General features: G+C 40.0%; 1 long non-coding RNA gene across 4 annotated transcripts in view; it reads right to left on the bottom strand.

Moving 5' to 3' along the window:
- LOC138107765 (uncharacterized) overlaps positions 1-18,484 on the bottom strand; it is a 98,670-nt gene extending 80,186 nt beyond the window's left edge. For all 4 annotated transcript variants that reach the window (XR_011149693.1, XR_011149694.1, XR_011149691.1 and 1 more), the window contains exon 1: positions 18,077-18,484. This is a non-coding gene — a long non-coding RNA (uncharacterized lncRNA). The remainder of the gene's footprint in view (positions 1-18,076) is intronic.
- Positions 18,485-21,140: the final 2,656 nt, after the last annotated feature.

Raw genomic sequence — 21,140 nt, forward strand, 5'->3', positions numbered from 1 at the left:
GTTGAGACATAATAGTTCCTACTCCTAAGGTAGCAGAGCAGGGGTGACTATAGTGTGGACTGCAGACCAAAACCAGCCCACAAAGTGCTTGTCCAGATGTTCTCTGTGAATGCTGCTGGCCAACCAGTCAGATCACACTATCTGCTGAACACTCAGAGATGAAGCTCATGAATAGTAATTCCAGATAGTCTTTAAGTCATTTCTGTTGGAAAATAAGAGCACTCCCCTTTCTGCTTCTGGGAGGTTTTCTGGAAGGCCCTATGTAAAACGAAAGGGCATAGTGATCAGACAGAAACAGAAGTTGGCCCAAACCTCAGCTCCTATTTTTGTTGCTGCTCAACCCAGAAGAGAAGACCTGGCTGAGAAAGAGAAAGACCATCTTCCTGCGGCTCAAAACCTGAAGCAGGAAGGGGGAGGAAATGCAGATGCCTCCATGCAGCTTCTGCCTATATGCGTTCAATAGATTTGGCTTAGCCTATACAAACACAAGGGCCAGCCTTGTAATGTTAAGGGAAGTTAAGAGTAGAGTGGTCACCTCCTCTAGCCACACTGGCTCAAGACCCCTCCTGTCTGCTGCTGGAGCCCAGCCCAGTACCCCAGAGACCTGGGGTCTGCCAGGCTAAAGATTGTGGCTTCTGCTGTCCCCCTTTGCAGATTCAGCCAGCAGTGAAGCTGATCACATAATTTGGACAAAAGACACAGACACAGCTGGTCACACAGAGAGCCACAGACAAGGCACAGCCCCCGGAAGCCCCCACATTCAGGACTCACACCAGGCACAGGCACACAGCCCCTCCTCTTCTTGGGCAGGCAGAGGATCACAAGTGCAGCACACAGCCCACACTGCCCGGGTTCACAAGCACACACACACTGGCAGATCCCCTGAGCATGGCCCCACTAGACCCCCTGCACCCCTGCTGGGATCCTGGACCCCCTTACTCATCCCATGGGTCCCTGACTCCCGGGCTGGTCCTGCTGGGTGCTCACTACACACACACACACACACACAGAGAACTCACACGCTTGTCCCATGGGCACCCCACAGTGGCAGGTCACCCCAAATACTAGCACAAACCCTCCACCTACCTGATACCTCTGCCCAGACCCAAGGCCCCTCTACTCTCCAGCTGGTCCAGCTTGGTTTTTATGGGGAAATACACACACAGCCCCTAGACACACTGTTTGGGGCAGGTACAGACACTCGCCCCCAAGAGCCGACAATCAGCACAGAGGCTGTGGTCTGCAGTCCTGATCCAGCCACTGAGCCCCTCACTCACCTCTCTCATGCCTGTCCCCCCATATCTGGTTTTCAGGACACACACCATTCCCACCTCAGTAGGTAAAATTTGAAATTCCCGTTGGCTACAGTACCTCATGATGAGACCCCGCTGGTGCCAGTAGCTGACATCCTCTTTTTCTTTCTATCCCTTTTTAAGCACTGAAAAAAAATTCTTAACTAGATCCTTAAAGGAGCAGATATTCTCCTTCTGTGTACCTTTACACAAACCAAGTGTGGTGCTTTTTCTGCCCAAAACAGATAAGGTCTCCCCTGAGCCTCCTTTTTTTCCAGGCTAACCACCCCCAGCTCCCTCAGTCACTCCTTGCAAGACCTGTGCTCCAAACCCTTCACCAGCTTCATTGCCTGTCTCTGGACTCACTCCAGCACCTCACTGTCCTTGCAGTGAGCTGAACTGGACACAGGACTTTGCAGCACCACCAGTGACCAGCAAAGACAGGTGATCACTGCCCTTATCCTGCTGGCCACACTATTGCTGACACAGGCCAGGATGCCATTGGCTTTCCTGTGCTCCTGGGCTCACGCTGGCTCATGTTCACCTGGCTGTCAAGCAGCACTCCCTTTTCCATCAGGCAGCTTTTCAGCTGGCCATAGCAGTGACCAGAAACGCCAAATAGCAGTAGTACAGCAATAAGTAGAAGCTGCAGAGGCCTTGAAAACACAAAAATAATGTTTCGCATAACTTTATACAGAAATTGAAATGATCCATATCTTGCTGCTGATAGCTTTTAAGAACTATCATTTATATAACACACTTTCTTAAATCACAGAATCACAAGGCAATTCTTGTCTATTTTCCAACTATTCTCTCTTGACAGGAGAGCTTTTTCAGTGGGACACTCATAGATGAACAGTGTCAAGTTTTTAGCCACTTAGAAAAAAGGTATCATTAACAAAGAAATAACTTGCATTTGTTCTCCTGCCAACATCACCAGGCAACTGCAGAATTATTGCTTTCTTGATTTGAGATATGCACCTCATTTCAAAGCTTCATTTCTCAGTGCCTTTGATCAGCTCATCCTTGTGAAAATATATACCATCAAAAAATTCTCTCTGTGGGCTTGAGTGTTTTACTTTTTCATACCAATTGCCCAGTGATTATAAAGGGCAATAAGAAAACTAAAGCTAAAGAGCAAAAAACTGTGACAATAAAAATAGCACATATACCATCTGCAGCATCACTCAGTACAGCTAATTTATGGTGTGATGTTGAAAGTCAGAACAAGGCTCAAATGTACTTGCCTAAACTTTTTCTCCTACACAGGTTAATAGAGATCAATCAATCCAGTATACTGCTCTTTCAGTAGACTTAACGTACAGTGAATGAATAGTAATTAAACTTTAACTTTCTAAATTGTCATTGTGCTATGATCTCACTTTTTTGCTACCACCTATAAATTACATTATAATGAATTATTAAAAGCATAAAGGAGGCAGAATTGAGATTAGAATATCAAGGTATGACAGCAGCAAACAAGGAGGGCTCTGCTTTTGAAGAAGTTTTTATCCTACAAGTGCAGTAAAGAAGAGTACATGATGTTTTGCTGGGAGCAGAGAATGAAGTTATACATGATTAAAACATTTCAAATGTATGCTAGCAAGAGAGATCCTCTTCTGGACTGAATAGCAGAACCAGATGAAGGACATCAGACCTTAGGTCAAGAGCTACTACAAAAAAAGCTCAGAGCTAGCTTTAGTCATTATTGTACTACTAGACTTAGATCTCATAACTACAAACTAGATCAGATACTTAACACACTTGAAAGATTCCCATACTCTGCCAGTAACAACATCTCATGTCCTCCTTTGCCTATGCTTATCTATGCCTGATTTTACTTAATGGATGTTAATGTTCAAGATAGTTTTTCCAGTTTCCCTCATGCTCTCTTTATAGTCAGTAGGAAAAGGCAAACTTCTACAAAATAATTTGGAAGAAGAGCCTAAATAGAAGAGGTCCAGATTTCCTTTGAGCAGATTAACTAACTCTGCTGACCAGGGAGAGGCCAGTGAGAACTGTCCTAGACTAAGTGTCTAAAATTGGGCAGCTCAGTCCAAGCCAGCCTGGCCTAAAACCCCCATACATTGTTATTTTTTACATAATAAAAAGCAAATTCCACTTTCAGTCTGTCTTCTCCCAGAGACAGTTTTGCAGTGGGAATGAAGCAATTGGCTTTGAACCATAGTGACATAGCCTGGTCTCTAATAGGGCAGGGCCAGAAGCTGGCTCATTTCTCCTTCAGCAGCCCAGGAGAATTCATCCAGCAGCTGATAGACCAAGGCTTGAAATCTGATACAGAAAGATCTGGACAAACAGAGCTGATTGAAATTGAATGCTGGCCACCAAAGCATGGCAAGTTTTGTGTGCATAGTCCATGAGGAAGTGATGTGTGAGAGTGTGGGCGTATTTATAACAAAGACTGTAGCAGTAGAACTGAGGTGCTAACCTCCCAGAGAGGAAACCAGGAGGTCTGTCAAGAAAGAGAGGAGCTTGTTTAGACTGGAGGTGTCCAAAGAAATAAACCACCTTCCTTTATCTCCTCTGTTTGACCCCATGGTGTAGAAGTTGTTTCTACTGAGGGTCACCAATGCTAAAAGCCTGGGTAGGCTCAAAACTAACAGGACAATATCACAGGAAAAAAAAATCACCAAGAGCTATTAAATGCAAAGACACCTCTCAATCTGTAAGTCCATCTGTCAGGAACAACTGGAAGCTGAAAGAATATTCTAGAAAATACCAAATGCTGACTTTCTTCATGTACTCTTCCTCAGGCTCCTGTTGGTTAGCAGATACTCACAATGACATGGTAGGGATACATTTTGTCTTTCTGGTCATAGTCATAAATACTCTTACCAGGCTGCAGGGTAAGACCTGGTCTTACCTGGTACTCTGACTTCCTAGAAAATCTGTCACTGACTCTCTCCAAAATGAACCCAGATAAGTATGGTGGAAAAACATAAATGTTTGAAAGAAAAGTTTCACTTGATTGAGGTATTCCAAAGAGAATAGAAGATGAAAAATTGTTTCCTTCCATAGGCACAGTTGGTAGAATGAAAAATCCAGCAAACGGGTCAGCAGAAAGAGATTTAATCTGTATCTCTGACTTTTTATAACCTTAGTGGAGATAAAATCCTTGGATTCAGGACCAGCTATCTAACTTTTTCAATTTCCTGTTGTCACATTCTTCACCTGGTCATCCAAAGTGTTTCAAGATGTAAAAGCTGAGACATCCCAAAGAACTATCAAAACTCTCAAGGGATTCCCTTATTTGTTAATCTTCAGCTATTCTTTCTTATAAAGTAGCACAACAAAACATAAGCGAATCCTTTCATCCTCGTCTATTCAGCAAACATTCTACTGCACACACGTTTTAGAGATTTGCAAAGCAAGGATGAATGGTTGAATCAGGGTTCGAGCAGACACGTTTCCTTATAAATCAGAATTTTACATTAACTCTGGGATTTTGAGAGGAGGGGCACCATTGCTAGAAAAAATTCGATTCTGTCATGCACATGGGCCAGAGATATTAAATCCTGCTTTGAATCCAAAAACTGTGGATGAGCCAATGCATATCAAAAGGTTTTAGCAAGAAAAGAATTAAAAAAGAAATGTGGCCAAAATACTAAACTTTTCCAAGCTCCTGAGAAATGACAGTTCTTAAAAACACAGAAGACAATATACCTCAAGAAAGTCCAGAATATTAAAGAAACCAAAACTGGGGAGTTGTAAAAACAATTCAGTCTAATGTGTTTAATCAGACAGAAAGCAATAAAGTACATTAACTATGAGAGACCTAGATATTTCAGTTTAAATTATAAACCTAAATTGGAAATGTTAGTTTCCTTCCAAAGGCAACCAGAATACCCAAAGCATCTGGCTGCTTTAAATAATGCATGAATAGGGAAAAAATTATTTTAACTTCTTTAAAAAAAACAAGCAGAATTTTTGTTAGAACTCTAAATTTACATTCTTGTTTCAGAAAATAAAAATGCCTTGAGAGACATAAAAAATTCTTAGACTAAAGCAATACACATTAAATTAAATAATTCATATTTGTTTTATTCAGAAATTATTGATATAATATATTTAACTAAGACAAAATATGAACACCTGTTCATCAAAGCATTAAGAGACTTAGAAGCTGATATTATGACATCATTTTTACTTTTGATCAAGATTCATTTTAATAAAAGCCTGATATCACAATTACGTTCTTATGCACTCTCAGGAGTCTTATGTGCTTCAACAAGAATACTCACAAAGAACAAAAACAAGTAGTTATGTAAGTCTGTAGGATTAGATTTTAATACATCTGGGAAAAGTAATTTAACTATTAGCCTCTGGGTGAGAAGAACCTGAAAAGCACTGATCCCAAAAGAGGCCTGAATCTTTTAATTGGGAATAAATTAGATTACTATGTAATATGACAGGGGGAAAAAAAAGGCAATGCAATTCTGATTGAAGCATCGCGTCACAAAAATAAGGAGAAAATAATCCTGTCTGTTTGGGTCAGATAAGAAAAATAGTAGCTATAGTAGCTATAATTAGAAAAAAAACCCATATAATTATATTATTGAAAATGAAAACATTGAACAATTATTAGAAAAAAATATCCTGATAGGGGGAAGTAGTAGGCTGTGGCATAATAGTTAGGAGGAAAGAATAAAAAGCAGAGCAGCACACAGGAATTTTAAATGCCATCAGACATAATGTTAGATAAAGTACTCCCAGGACAAACCTTCACTGGCTAGAAGGGAAGGTACACAGCTTCCTTTTCATATTTCAACCACTTGTCATTCCATGAGCTCTCCAGCTGTGTGAATAGCACCAGAGACTCTGGGCCAGATTTGGATGCAGTGGCTCCCACGAGATGTAGACAAGGCTGTGTGTGAGTGTATTCCCTCTCTGCGGGCAAGACACCAAATGCGTCTCACGGCTGAGCCTAACTGCACTGAATTTTGTCATAACTAAATAACTACAATTACTTACATTAACCATAATTTAATGCAATTACCTAAATGATCACAGTAAGCTGGTGTCTCAAATTAGCAACTTTTTCCCCTATTCAAAGACAGATGTCCTTTGCAGCAACTGTCGGTGATTTGGGTTTGTTTTGGTTTGGGTTTTTTTCCATTTGTTACAACCTGTCTTCCCTTGACAATTTAATTGAGTAGCAGTTACTTGCCCCTCAGAGAGCTTACCTCACAGAAGAGTTTTGAATCCAGCTGAGAATTAAACAGACATGGAATTACAGCTCCTTCAAAACTAACAGCTCAGAAGACTCAGTTTTGCAACACTTTCTATTATAAAAATGTGGGATTTAGCTTGTAATTACTTCAACAAATAGAACAATTCCAGCCAAAATTTTCTATGTGCTGTGATTTCAATTTTAATGTTTAAAACCATGAAATTCTCTGTAAGCACTGAGAAAGCTTTATCAGAGTTTCTAAGATCAGATAGATTTTACATTTTCTATCATCATAGAAACCTGGACCCTTTCCACTTAGAAGCTGCAGGAGGGATGTTTTATGGAATTACCCAGGCAAGAAAAAAAAAAAAAAAAAAAAACAAAAACCTAAGAACCTTGTCCACCTCTAGCATCAGAGGCAACCAGTTTCTCCTCTGCAGAGAAGTGTAATAGTCTAGGAAACCATCTGATTTGACTTCAAAAGTAAGAAAACTAGAGGAGGCAGTGGAGGGAAAAGAACCAACTGACCACTGCCAAAAAGATTTAAAAATAAAAAAAAAGTCTGGTGAGCCTGGTAGAAGAGAAACTGGGAGCTTAATGAAAGAAGACTATGACTTCTTAGTTAATAATTTTATGGGCAAGAAGATGTTAGGCAAGAAAGCTGTGACTAGAAAAATGCAAGGCTGAAGGAAAAGGAAACTCTTCTCAGCAGAGGTGGTTAAGTACACAGACTGTGGAGCCCAGAGCACAGTATCATACTTGCCAGCCTAACCAAATTCCAGCAAGTGGTGGGGGGTGTTGGCCCAGGACCTGCCACATTTGCATGAACCATTATAAACATTTCTGCTCCTTGAAGTGGTGAGAACCAGTGTGCTGCAGGAATGAGAAAGTGATAAACTATGCTTTCAACTTCTCATGCAAGGTAATTAGTCCTACACAGAGAGATTTCATTGGGAAAGCATGTTGCCTTCAGACCTATGATTGTGCAAAAGGGAAAAGGCATATTCCTCTGGGTTCCTCAAAGAAACAGCCAAAAGGAAAAACCATGGCACACAACAATAGCACTCTGGAGGGGACCAAGGCATGACACTTGACAGGGCTGGCCACAGCAGTGTTGAAAAGAGAGCAGGACCAGGAGCTCCAGGCCATACGAAGACTGTTCTCCTTTGGCTCTGTACCATTTAGCAAAACTTGCTTTAACACCATATTTTAACTTGTTCATTTTTTTTTTGCTTAATAAACTAGATCACCCAGCGAGCACCACATAGACTAGATATCTGCAATGCTTCTACTCATGGTAAGATTTAGAAGAGCTTTAAAATTATACAAATTCACATCACCTGCAGTGAATTTTTTTGCACCACACTAAATAAAAAGACAGCTATTGTGATCCTCTGTATTGTGAACAGAGCAAGTTTCCTTCACCTCTCTACAAGGGCCAGATAAATCTGCTCACTGAGCTGAGAAGAGGCATTGTCTTCAGCAGTCTTTGGATCAGGTACCTTCTCTCTGTGCCTGGTAATGTCAGTGTCTGGGTGAAGGCAGAACAAGAGAAAGTACAACTGTACTTCAAAAGGAAAAGCAATTTAACTTTTTTTCTGTTCCATGGGAACATGAACTGCCTCTAGCCCCAGGAAACACATAAACTAGATCCTACAGTTTAGCATGCAGCCTACCACCCCATCCTCAAACCCTCCCAAAAAAGTGAACCTATGCTAGCCATTTCCCCAGCTGCAGTAATAATTTTTAATAGAAAAGTGATCATTGCTATAATATTGAACATACAGAAGTGTTGTTCTTCTACTGTTTAAAAAAAAAAGGCAGCTTAATAAACTGAGTCTCCCTATTCTTTATGGCTTATGACTTGTGAATCTTCTGCTTGTCAGCTCTTTTCAAAGTCTGCTTATTCTATGAAAATAGCTTGTGAGGTAGTCTTAAGGAAAGTCTCTAAGGATTAGAGACATGTTAGTGGATATATGAACAAACCACCATCTACAAGCAGGAGGTTTAAACCGGCTTGGCAGTAACAGATCCTATCACATAAGCTTTTTCTTTCTTTAATTAAAAAAGGGTTTTGCTTGCTCAGACTGGAGTTCTTTCTTAGAAGCTGCCAAACCCCACAGCCTGATAGATGCAAGCTTGCTGTGCTCTGTGTGCTCATCTCCAGCCAGCAGCGAGGTTCAGCAGTCATTCCCAGTAAGCATAAAAGCATCTTATGCAGGGAACAGATAGAGATATATCCATATTCATACACACCACACAGATCAATGCAGGCAGGAAACACACAACACCCACACAAACAGGCAGCCTGAATGCTGCTCCTCCTCTCCAGCTGATCGAGGTTGAAGGCTGTCAGAAGAACACCATAGGTGACCGTACGTGCAGTTATAAATATGCACATCTGTTAAATGTGCATGTGCAATATTGATCCCTCCAGTAGCTGGCCTAGAAACTCAATCCATCCAGTATCTGTCCCTGATCATCTGGTCTCCCCAGCTGTGGACACACAGAGCTGTGAGCTCTTGGAGGTTCGCGATTTCACTCCAGCTGGTGGCACTAAGATCTCTTTTCCTATTCACTGGCTAGTCCAGTTTCAAAATCATTCATGTTCATACACATGCACACTCAGGATGGAGAGTTCACACAGCAAAAACAGGGCTTTATAAGATATGGCAACTGTGCTAATTAAGCACAAGGTTCTGTCAGACAACTCTACTGACAAGCAAATTAAATACACTCAATTAGGTCCTTTAAACCCTTCTTCTATTTTCCCCACAGCAGTCCTCCCCAACCCATGTGTAAGCCCCACACATTGTAACTATTCCCTTAAAATATCCCATAATAAATTTTACACAAACACCAAAATGCTCTTCCACCTGCATTCCACAATGATTCCTATTAGCCCTATGGACAGTTGCACAAAATTATAAAGTAAAGGACAATATTTCCTAATCCTTATATAAATTCTCCTTGTGCAGGTGAAATATCCAATTATTTAAAAAAAAAAAACCCTGAAGCCTAACACGATATAGTAACCAGTATCAGCAAGTTAAAAAAAAGTTTTGATTTGTATACACACAAATAATTAAATTAATGTTACCAATCTTTCTGAGACAGACGAGACAGTGGCTCCAAAGCATATATTAAAATGCCTAATACAAAGAGGAAAACAATTTACCCACTGAGGGCTAAGTACAGATGCTTTACCCCACAACCATGAGGTTTAAATATTTGCATTAGCCACAGAAAAATTGGCAGAGAAACTGTCTGTAGTAGATCCTAATCTTCCCACCTTTTTGTAGAGTTTATCTTGAAAATCTGAAATAATCATTAAGCATTCTCTCGTGAACATCATGTAAACTAATCTAAACTGAACTAAACACTTTAGTAGAACTAAACTGAGCAGATGAGTAATTGGTTGTTTTACCTGGAGCTACTTCTTTACATCCAAATGGTGGAATGGACAAGAACAGCATTTTCTCCCAGAAAGAGCATGCTGGCCTTCCCAGCTTCCAAATAGAACTTCCATTTGCCTCAAAACACAAGGCTAGTCTGAACCTGTAGGCAAGCAGTAAAGACTACTGCAGGCTGATTTTAGTGAATTCACTGCCTAGGAGTTCTGCTTTCCAATTGATTTCTCAGTAAAGCTGCTGGATTTTGATGTAAGATTTTTACTTTAATCTTTGAGACTCTAAGTGATTACCTTCAAGTGATGATATGAAAGATAGCTGACAGCCACAGCAGAGGGTAACAAAAAGTCTTTATCTGGATCCCCTTTGCTGTAATCAGGACTTTCTCTGGCAAACAGCCTTGGTTTTTTGAACCTGTTCACCTTTAATCTCAGCACACAGATTTGTTTCTGTTTTCAGACATGTAGCAGAGCCCACCACTTCTCAGGCTATTTCTCTAGAGGAGATTGCAGTGATTAACTTCATAGCCCCTGTCTTTCTCTCTCCTTAACCCATGAGATTGAATACATTAGACAGATAATAACCCAACTTCATGCTGCAAAGCAACCAGGCAGAGGGGGATTTCATAGCCACAGCCTGCTGAACCATTCATGCTGGACACTCAAGAAAATGAGGCCATTTAGCTTTGAATGGAAAGTGAGAGGTGCACCATGAGCAGAAATTATTAGTGCTTAATCTCTAGTTTTCTTTTTCTTTCCAAAAAAATTACTTTTCTGAGCATGTATCATACTACATAGTATTAAATAGGAAGGAGAGATAAAGGCTCCTTATTCCATCACCTGAGCCCGTCTAGGAAACCATTCTTCAAAGTCCATTACATGAAATTCATCAAATACATACTAAGCTCTTGGTCCTGAATAGCTTAAAATCCCAAAAGATCTTTCACAATCTACTATAGGTAGAAAAAGCAATAATAAAGAATAAGATATTTTTTAGTTACTAAAAGTCAAAATTAGGGAAAATTATATCACGACAGAATTTTAGGATTAAATCAAAACAATTCACAAACACTCCTCAAATATAAGCTTAACAAATGCTGTATTGCTAATGTGTACATTAAATGTCAAAATATCTCTTTATTTTGATGTGAAAAAGGTCATCTCTTGAGCATTATCAAAACAATGCCACTTCTCAAATTGTAAATAAGTTCTCATTTCTGTTTTAAATTTTTAGTTTCACTATCAACAAATTTTAATTTATCTCATTAAAAGACTTACTTGCAAAATATTTTTTTTCAGGACAAATTTGACCATAATATGAAAGGGGAAAATACACATTTGTATATGTAAGAGTGTGTGTATGAATATAAGTATATATACAGAAATATGGAGAGATATTTATAAAATACACACTTCTCTGTGAGTGTATAGCTACATACACACATATAGGCACACTACCATATTTGTGTGTATGTATGCACACAAGGTTCTCTGTGCTTCATATAATTTATAATTTCATCTTCCCTTATGGAAAGAATTTGTCAAGAATTCCATGAAGCTGAGTTATGAGCAAATTTGTCAAAGTTAAAAGTGAACCCTTAACTATTAAAGCAATAAAACTCTAATTGCTTCCCAGAAAAAATGCTAAGTTGCTTTCATTGCCACAAAGGAAGTGTTAATATACTGTAGTTTTCTATGAATTTGCAATAAACCAGTGCCTTAGCACTGCCATTTCCATAGGCAGCTAACAAAACTTATCTGGAGCATTTATTGTTTTAACACTCTTTTCCAGACATTGTGCATAGATGATGACCTCCATGGAGGAGCTGCATTCTTTGTTAGACCATAGATGACAGCTTCTAATAATGTACACCATGGCCCTATAACTCCAGAAAAGAAGGCATAAGGGAACATAGCTTTTATTTCAGCCCAGTAAATCTGCCAACATTTCATTCTACAGACATCTTAATCAGAGAAAATCACAGAGTTCCCTCCTAGCATCCTCAGTCACTATTTTCATTCTTTTTCAATTCTTGAGATATCTTGTTCACATAAGATCAGAGAAGCCTTTAGAGACCTTTGGTACTCCCAGAATTACAGCTTGAGAATCATTGCTTCCAACCATGGCTCTTTCCTTGGCACTCTGCTCACATAATGTTCTGAAGTGCATGGTGTCATTTGGAGGGTAGAGCACAAAACCGAGTGACAAAAAGCATTAGAAAAAAAAAGAGGAGATGTGATTTGAGGTGGGAAGTTGAAGTAAGAGGAACAGACAGATAAATTAGAAGAGCCCTGATGTCTTTTCCTGCACATCAGCAAGCCTTCCACAGTACGAGAGGAAATATTGTCTGTTCAGGTGGACTACTGCCTAATAGCTAAGGCAATTTGGGGGGGATGCAAATATGATTCCCATCAAATGGAGGAAGAATTTTCAGGTCAACTGTGAATGCTTTCACATCATTAACAACTTCTCCTGCTTCTGTCCTGCAACATTTTAAAAAGGGAAACATAAACAGAAAGTTAAGTGCCTGGAATCTATTCATCTTTGGCAAGTGATAGGCATCAGCCTGTAAACCAAGAATAAGATATTTCAGGGCATTTTGGAAATTTAGGCATTGGCCAAAAAAACACACCCTTTCACATCAGGCAGAAGATTAATGGATTACAAGTTTGCACTTCAGTGATGAAATTTCAGTGCAGCATTAGTATAAAGGATTGAGGTTTTTCCTTGCTTCTCAACCTTTGGGACTGTCCCAACATGAGCAAATCACAACTTTCATCAGAACTCTTCAATAAAATGCACAGCTTCAGGACAAGGCATCAGTACAGAGAAAAGCTAACCATAGTGTCAACAAGTTTAGATGATGAGGAAGGTGTTGCCTTTCAGGGGTATCACAAATAACCCAGCAACTACTAAAACTGCCTGAAGTTTCTTCACAGCACTCCAATACATCCCATGGCAACCCACCTGCTCTGTGGCAGCTGAGTGGTGTTTTGCCCTTCTGCTGCCATGACAGTGCTGGCATTAAAATGTAATCAATACAATTCTGTGTGTGATCCTGACCTAGCTTCAGAAAGGCATATAATTGGATTATCTATTGAATTGTAACCTCACAACAACTGCAGATGGGGCTTTTTTGTATCTTACTCAGTCAAGGACAAGTGAAGTATGAGAGCATGTTATTGAAAACAGGAAATTCTATTAATAAGTCTACATTTAATACATTTCAGTATGACCTGAATCTCCTCGAGTCTAGAATCTTAATCTTTCCAATTTATTAGCAGAGTAACTTTGAGAACATGAATAAAGGAAAGAATTAATGGAGAGAATCCAGTCTAGGAATTGTCTTCTTTTCCTTCTGTCCCATCCCTATCTCCAGAGATCTGAGTTTTTTCCTCCCCAGGTCCCACAAAGGACTGAGAAGCTCATTAATTATCAGATAACAAAATACAGCCATTTAGCCTATGGCATATAAACAAGAATTAGGAATTATGTTAGCACTGTAGGTTTCAAACTGACTTCTGTGGCTGCGTTGCAGTAGTAGCACAAAGCACCAGAAGCATTTACCTGAAGTTTACGCTGCAAGCTTGTCTGTCAAATTATTTCTGAATCATTCCTGGATCCTTGGCTGGGTACAATACCTAGAGTGGACCCCATGAGTAAAACCTTGTATCTTTATTCAGCATTGCTATCCTTATTTAGGGCTGGGGCAAAACAGAGAGCTACTCTCTTTTGAAGGGCAATAGGAACGTCCATGCTATTCCATAGGGACATGGATCTTAATAGTCACGAGCTAATTAAATAGGACTGGACTTTTCCTGAGTGCTTTAATTAACACATTCCTGACTAAGAGAAAGGCAATAGCCATGGAACTACTACAAATATTTAAAAAGAAAAGCCACAATCAAGGCACAATCCTTTCCTAACCTCAAGCAGCTGAGACAAAAAAAAAAAGTTCAGAGACCTTGGTCTGGAGAGAAAGAGGTAGAGAACTAAGGAGAGGCTTTTCATAGACCAGAAGCTGACAGCTAAATGCAAAACAATTTCCCTCTCTTCTGCATCTTTTTTTCCTTCTGAAAAGCTTCTCAGGGCTGTTGGTCATCCAATGTGTTGTACAGGTGTATGAAAATGAACTCTGGCTGAGTTAATTTTCTCCACAGCAGCCCTCACAGCTCTGTGCTCTGCATTGGTAGTTGGAAAGGTGCTGGTAACACACCAGTGTTTAGCAGCTGCTGAGCAGGGCTGGCACAGCCTCAGCGCTGTCTCTCCAACATTCCACTCTCACCAGCAGGCTGGGGGTGGCAAGACACAGGCTTGGGAGAGGACACAGACAGGGCAGATGAGCCAAACTGACCAAAGGATATTCCATAAAATATGATGTCTGCTCAGATATAAAAGCTAAGAGAAAAGAGGAGGAGGAATCAGGGGGCATTCATTGTTTGTTATTCATTTGTTATTTACAATGTTTGCCCTCTGGAGTAACCACTACACGTGCCAAAGCCCTGCTTCCTGGGAAGTGGCCAGACATCACCTGTTGGTGGGAAGTAGAGAATAAAATCTTTCGGGTCTTTTGTTTGCTTGCATGGACATGACTTCGCTTTAGTAAATTGCCTTTATCTTAACCCACAAGGCGGTTTTCAATCTTGTTTTCTCTCCTATCCTGCTGAGGAGAGGAATGACAGAATGATTTGGTGGGTGCCTGGTGTCCAGTCAAGGTCAACCCACCACAATAGAGAAGCTCAGATACCTGTTTGGGGACTGTCTTTGAGTCATACCATGGACATCTCATCCAATGTCTTTTCATTTCAAATAAGACATGGAGTTGAAGAGGGGAAGAAAGGCAATTGTGTTTTTCTTTAAGCTTCACACTGTGACTCATTGGTATTGTCCCAGCACCTTATGCTGACAAGCCTCAATATCCCAGCACATCACAAAGAGAGAACTAGTTGTTTAGGCTTGATTTAACTACTATTTTATCCCATAGCCAGCTTTGATTTTCTATGTTTTTTCTGTTTTAAAGGAAACAGCAGGTAATATCCCAATGTACATTTTATTGCTGGGTTATGGCAGGAGCCTGTCAGTGAATAACCATAGCTTTTGGAATATGCCAGGAAGTATTGCTGTGAAATAGTCATGCAGGCAATTGGACAAGAAATGCAGCAAAAGAGTGAAATTCCAGGATGACAATCAAATCCACTCTGTTATTATGTTGTTTATAGCAAAGCCCATGGCTCTGCTATTGTTAAGGGTCTTGTCAGCTTTTCCATTATATGTTCTTATTTTCAGGGATTTGTTTGTCACAGTGATTCACTTCAGGCAGAGTAAAAACATTAGGAGACTAAAATCTGGCCAAAGGCAAAGAGCATTGTTTACAGCTGATAGTCACAGTTGGACCAACTCTCTGCTTTAACAATGTCAAAAAATAAATGGAGATCTAATCATGTCTTCCTATAAAACGAAACAGTGATAAGAACAAAAATTTTAATTTTTTTTTACAGTATCAGAACCTATTATTAAGACCTAAAATGTTGGTGAACAAAACAAAATCTAGTCAGAGAAACATGGTCATTTCATCCATCACAGTAATTTTCATTCATCCCCAGCTCAGAATTACAGGGTTAAGAGCAAGAGTACTTTGACATCTGTATCCACATGGTCAGACTCTGCCTGCACACATAGGCTGAATTCAGTACACTTTGAACTCATCTAAGTATCTATTTCTATGTCCTCTGAAGAAGCAACAACCTTCTTCAGGTAAAATGGACAGTCCTAAGATGTAAACAGAGATCCAAATACCCACAAGCTGGGGATAGGGTCACACTTCATTTCACATATCATGATTCATATGAATGAAACCAGAAGGACCGATCAAGCTACTACATACAAAAGAGGCATGATTCAAGCATTCCCTAGGTAGACCTTAAGATAATAATTCTCTATATTTTTTAATTAACTCTCTCATTAAAAGATGAGTAATAAACTATGTATAAACACAGATGTATGTTTTGGCTAATTTTAATAACCATTGAAGAAAAATTTCAACGAAAACTCATATTTTCCCTTTTGCAGAGAAACTCTTCCAATACTCTCATAATCTGATTCATAACTAGAAAATGCAGAAATGTTTCTTGACACAATCAACATTTGAATCAAGTCTATTTCAAACATAAGAAATGGGAAATTTAGATGTATAAAGAACAAACAGCTTTATAAAATAACGCACATTTCTGAATACCTTCTTAATTTCAGAGAGATATATGTAAACTTAAAAGTCACAGATAACTGGATTTAAATAATTTACCAGGATTTCTTTACTTATGTATATACATGGTACTCTTGCCAGCAGGGAAAGGAATGTAACATAGGGCTGGCAGCAAGGAATGCCAGGTTCATTTTCTGGCTATGTTCACTGCCTGTGTGATCCCAAAGAAGATGCCCTACTGTTCTATAGAATGGTGTCATGAAATGTTCAGAGACAGCAGGCAACAAATTCAGCCTTTTAGAGAAAGCAAAAGATGAAGCACAGATAGCTTCTAACATGGAAGGACTTATTCCCCCCTTTGCTCTGTAAATTAAGCGACACCATCAACTCTTGGGTGGATACACAGAATTGTTTAAGCTATAAAAAGTACATGTCTTTAGTCAGCAAGCACACTAAGAAGCGTTCACCTGAATATTTTGATTACTGCAAGTTTATTCCTGCAGTACTCACTAAGACAAGCCATCCCAATGATTTGGTAGAGTGGCAAATCCTCCTGGACAAGTGCAGCAGTATTAGAAGACCACAGTCATCCTGTTAGATTTGAAACCTGTGCAGTTATTTACATCTTTTCACCTCACCTCCAAGTTCTAAACCTTAAATCTCCAGCTACTGCAGAGCTCTGCAAACACTGGGAGGTCTCATGTATGATGCTAATAATTTTGGCAGAGCAGCAGGAGACACTATAATTGCCTCAGCAAAATTCCTTCATTTATGTGTCTACATGACTGAAGAATCTGCAATTATTTTTAAATATTTACTGATGTGTCTTTTAAAATATATTTATAGACCTAACATTTTGTGCAGCTTAGAAACTGTAAACTGCACAGGCTATTCATTATTGTTCTGTATGTTACACTTCACTAACACCACAATGTCTCTAATGGAAAAGAATCCTGGAACATTTATTGCAACGTGAATTTTAACAGAGTTCCCAGACAACACAGGTACTCTTCTCCAACTATAAAGAGTGAACATGATTGTTGCATTTCTACTGGACTACTAGGATAAAATAGAAATTACAAAGAACATAGGATAAACCAAAAAAGTGCTCCAACCTCCTCGGATGATACTCAACAGACAAGCCATTGTGCTAAAATTGCCTTCTATTTAATACACAATCTTAATATCTCCATGTTCAAAATAATTAGGAATGGTTCTCTAGGATGCTCCCTCTTTAAGTGAAAAACATTAAACATTTTGATAGCTTTGCTGTACTTTGCTGTGCATATTTTCCTTTGTCACAACAAATTGGAAGTAAGTAGTATCAGTAGAGCATTAAGAAGGATGAAGAAAAATTCACTCACATGAACTCACACAATATCCCTTAGTTAAGAACTTGGCTGAATAGGGGAGTTTCACCAATAATAATTTTCCTCACAGCTGAACAATTCTTTGTACAAGTGGAGATTTTTTAAATTATGACTTGAAGCTCCTCTCAAGTAATACATAAATAACTTTAAAAGGGTAATTCTTTTAAATCCCAGAATAAGCCTCAACATTTGCAGCTGGCTGGGGAGAGGAAAAGACTACAGAAAGTTGCTTTGTGGAGTAAGAAGTAAGATGTACCAGCAAAGTGGCTTAGAAGAAATTGTCACTGTGATTTAAAAGATGCATTTGAAAGATTATTTCTGGATACATGCATGCAAATCATAGTAGTGAACTTCCATGGGACAGAATCATGATTTAGAGTCAACAGCCCCAGAAGTCCTTGCCTACAGGAACTCATGCCTTCTGATCAACAAATCAATATGACTACATCTCACAACTTCGACATAATGATTTACTTATACGTTCTACCTACTTATACATTTCACTTGCTTATCTTATACTACTTATACATATCACTCGACTTATACATTTTCTTACTTACTTATACTTTTTAGCACTTCTATGTAACACAGTACTTGTGCATTTTACTTACTTATACGTTTTGCCTACTATACATAATACACTGCTTATGCATTTTACAGCTGCTGTGCATGAGATCTCACATTGCTTGATTGGTTTCTCTATTTTGTCCATGAGCTCCACACACACTTTTCTGATAATATGATTGATTTTAATCTAGTGCAGCACAGTCCTTTTTTATCTATTCCTTGCTGTCCTGGTATTTAGTTTTTCAGCTTCTTCTTTCCCAGTTCGGCACAGTTTACCTTTCAGTCCTTGCTGAATTCCTGAGGGCTCTAACAGGTGGGACTCCTGATCCAGGAAAGCAGCATTGGGATGATGACAGCAACAAAACCCAATCAGTGATCAGCAGCCAAGTTAGTCCAGGGAATCCAAACAACAAGACAGCAAAGAACAGGAAGCAGATATAAATCTGCCCCACTTCTCCCCTCAAACCTTCAGACTGGAGCTTAAAAACCCTCTTGGGGCTGATGTGCTGCAGCTGAAGGTGGAAAGGCCAGGTGAAGCTGGTGAGGGTAATTCCAGCCTGGTCCCACTCTGAGGACTCTGGTAAAAATAACTAAAAATGGTTTGGCTGGGGCACACTATCAAGGTTCAAATACTTTACAACAGGGCACACTATCAAGGTTCAAATACTTTACAACACTTGTCGACCATCTAAAAGTCAGTAAGAATAGGCTCAGGTGATCTCAGACAAGACCAAAGATGACCTAGGGACTTTTTTGAAGAAGTGAATATTTGCATCCAACTTAAAATATGAGACTTTTGAAACACTGTGCAACCAATGCAGGAAAAAGACAATCATGAATTCAACAATAAGCTAAATTTCAAGGTAAGCTAGTATAAAATCCAGTCTGAAAGTAATGTATTTGTAATGAAATTAAATTGCCAATAGTTAACACTTTTAAGAGCAGCTGTTAGAATACTCACAAAAGTTCATTTATAATTACTGATTTTTTCCAACACATTCTGCCTCATCTAACTCATTTCAGGTGAGATGGAGAACTGTAGAAAGCTATTGCATTGCTACACACAAAACAGACCACTAACTCACCTTCCTACACTTTTCTGTATAATCACTTAAGCTTTCTAGTTAGAGTATCTTTCTAAAGCACTTGGCTCCTCAAGACTCAACAGCCACCTGAAATCTCAACAGAAAATTAAAAACTGTTCATGAATTAAATTGAAGAATGATTTTAACTTTAAATTAAATTAAAAGCAAAACAACTGAGACAGAGCAAAGCAGCCAACTTCAAGTATAGCTACTTTCCCTTTAGAGTACTTCTCAGTAGGTGGATTGTACTGCAGGCTTCTATTGAAAATTGAAGTACAATGAAGGGAACAATTCCAGGATAATTGCCATTAATATTCTAAAGTTGTAATCAATTAAGAAGCAGTGAAGATATTTAGCCAGCCTCACTCAGGAATCAACACAATATTCAAAATATGAGTCATGTTAAATTCTAAAGTGTATTTAGCACATCATTTCCTTGATAGCAATACTGAGCGCAGTGATTAAAAATACACACAGAGGAGTGCAGGAGCGAGTCTTGCACACACACACACACACACCCATCTCTAAACCCATTTCTTCTGCTGCAGGGGAGCAGCTCTGCAATGCACTGCACTGCAGGGAAGAGACAGCCCTCGAACTGAGATAGCCATTAAAGAGAAGGATTCCTGCAAGGGCTGGGGAGCCCTCCAGTGGGACACAGTTATCATAGCGATTTCTCTGTTTCTCCAGCGCCTCTGGCTCCAACTTTGAGGAAAGCACATTGATATTTGCCACACAGATCACAGAATCACAGAATGTGCTGATTTGGAAGGGACCCACAAGGATCACTGAGTCAGCTCCCGGCCCTGCACAGAACCATCCCCAAGAGTCACATCATGTGCCTGAGTGCATTGTCCAAATGCTTCTTGAACTCTGTCAGGCTTGGTGCTGTGACCAATTCAAAGGAAGCCTGTTCCAGTGCCCAAACACCGTCTTGGTGAAGAATCTTTTCCTAATATCCAGCCTAAACCTCCCCTGTCACAACTTCAGGCCACCACTCCCTTGGGTCAGGACACTGGTGACTCTTCTCACAGAGCAGAGATCTGTTACCTCTGCTGCTCCTCATACAGCTTCCTTTTGAGGCAGGAGGCACAACAAAGGAGGGCACAACATCCTTGTGGCTCTCCTTTGGATGTTCTCCAATAGTTTCATATCATTCTTACATTGTGGCACCCAAAACTACCCCCAGGATTCAAGGAGAGGCTGCCCCAGTGCAGAGCACAGTGGGACAATCCCCTCCCTTTCCCAGCTGGTGATGCTGTGCCTGATGCTCCCCAGGACAGGGTTGGCCCTCCTGGCTGCCAGGCCACTGCTGACTCATGTTCAGCTTGCCATCAACCAGGACCCCCAGGTCCCTTTCTGCAGTGCTGCTCTCCAGCATCTCATTCCCCAGTCTGTCCATACACCCTGCCCCATCCCAGGTGCAGAATCCAGCACTTTCCCTTGTTGAACTTCATATGGTTGGTGATTGCCCAGCCCTCTGATTTTTTGAGGTCTCTGCAGGGCCTCTCTCCTCGAGGGAGTCAGCAGCTCCTCCCTGTTTTGTATCATCTGCAAATGAACTCCCTGGGGAGCCAGCCTCATCTGGAGCATTAACCGCCTTGTTCCAGATCACACCCGGGAATTGTCCAGCACACATAGAAACAAGAAGCAAACCCACCCCTTTATTCTACAGCTGTAAGCCTGACCAAGAAGAACACAAGCTCAAGTTCAAGTCCTTGGTCCACCACGGGGTTAAGCCAATCACTGTGTGATCTGCTGTGGGGTCAGGCCAGAACACCCCCTCTATGCTGAAGGATAGAGAAGAAGGTGCATAGGAGAGTTTTTAAAAATAAATTCACTTGGAGCAGGCTGCATACGTGTATAACTCTGTAAATACTACAGAGAGCTGCCAGCCAGCTCTCCTCTGGTTCATTTCTGAGTCCTTGCCTCATTTCTTAATAATTACTGCTGCATTTCTCAGGAAAGGCCATTAACTGTAATGAGTCAGAACAGCATCAGAGAAAATAGAACTTTTTTGTTA

Source organism: Aphelocoma coerulescens, chromosome 1, assembly GCF_041296385.1.
Source record: "Aphelocoma coerulescens isolate FSJ_1873_10779 chromosome 1, UR_Acoe_1.0, whole genome shotgun sequence".
Lineage (NCBI taxonomy): Eukaryota > Metazoa > Chordata > Aves > Passeriformes > Corvidae > Aphelocoma > Aphelocoma coerulescens.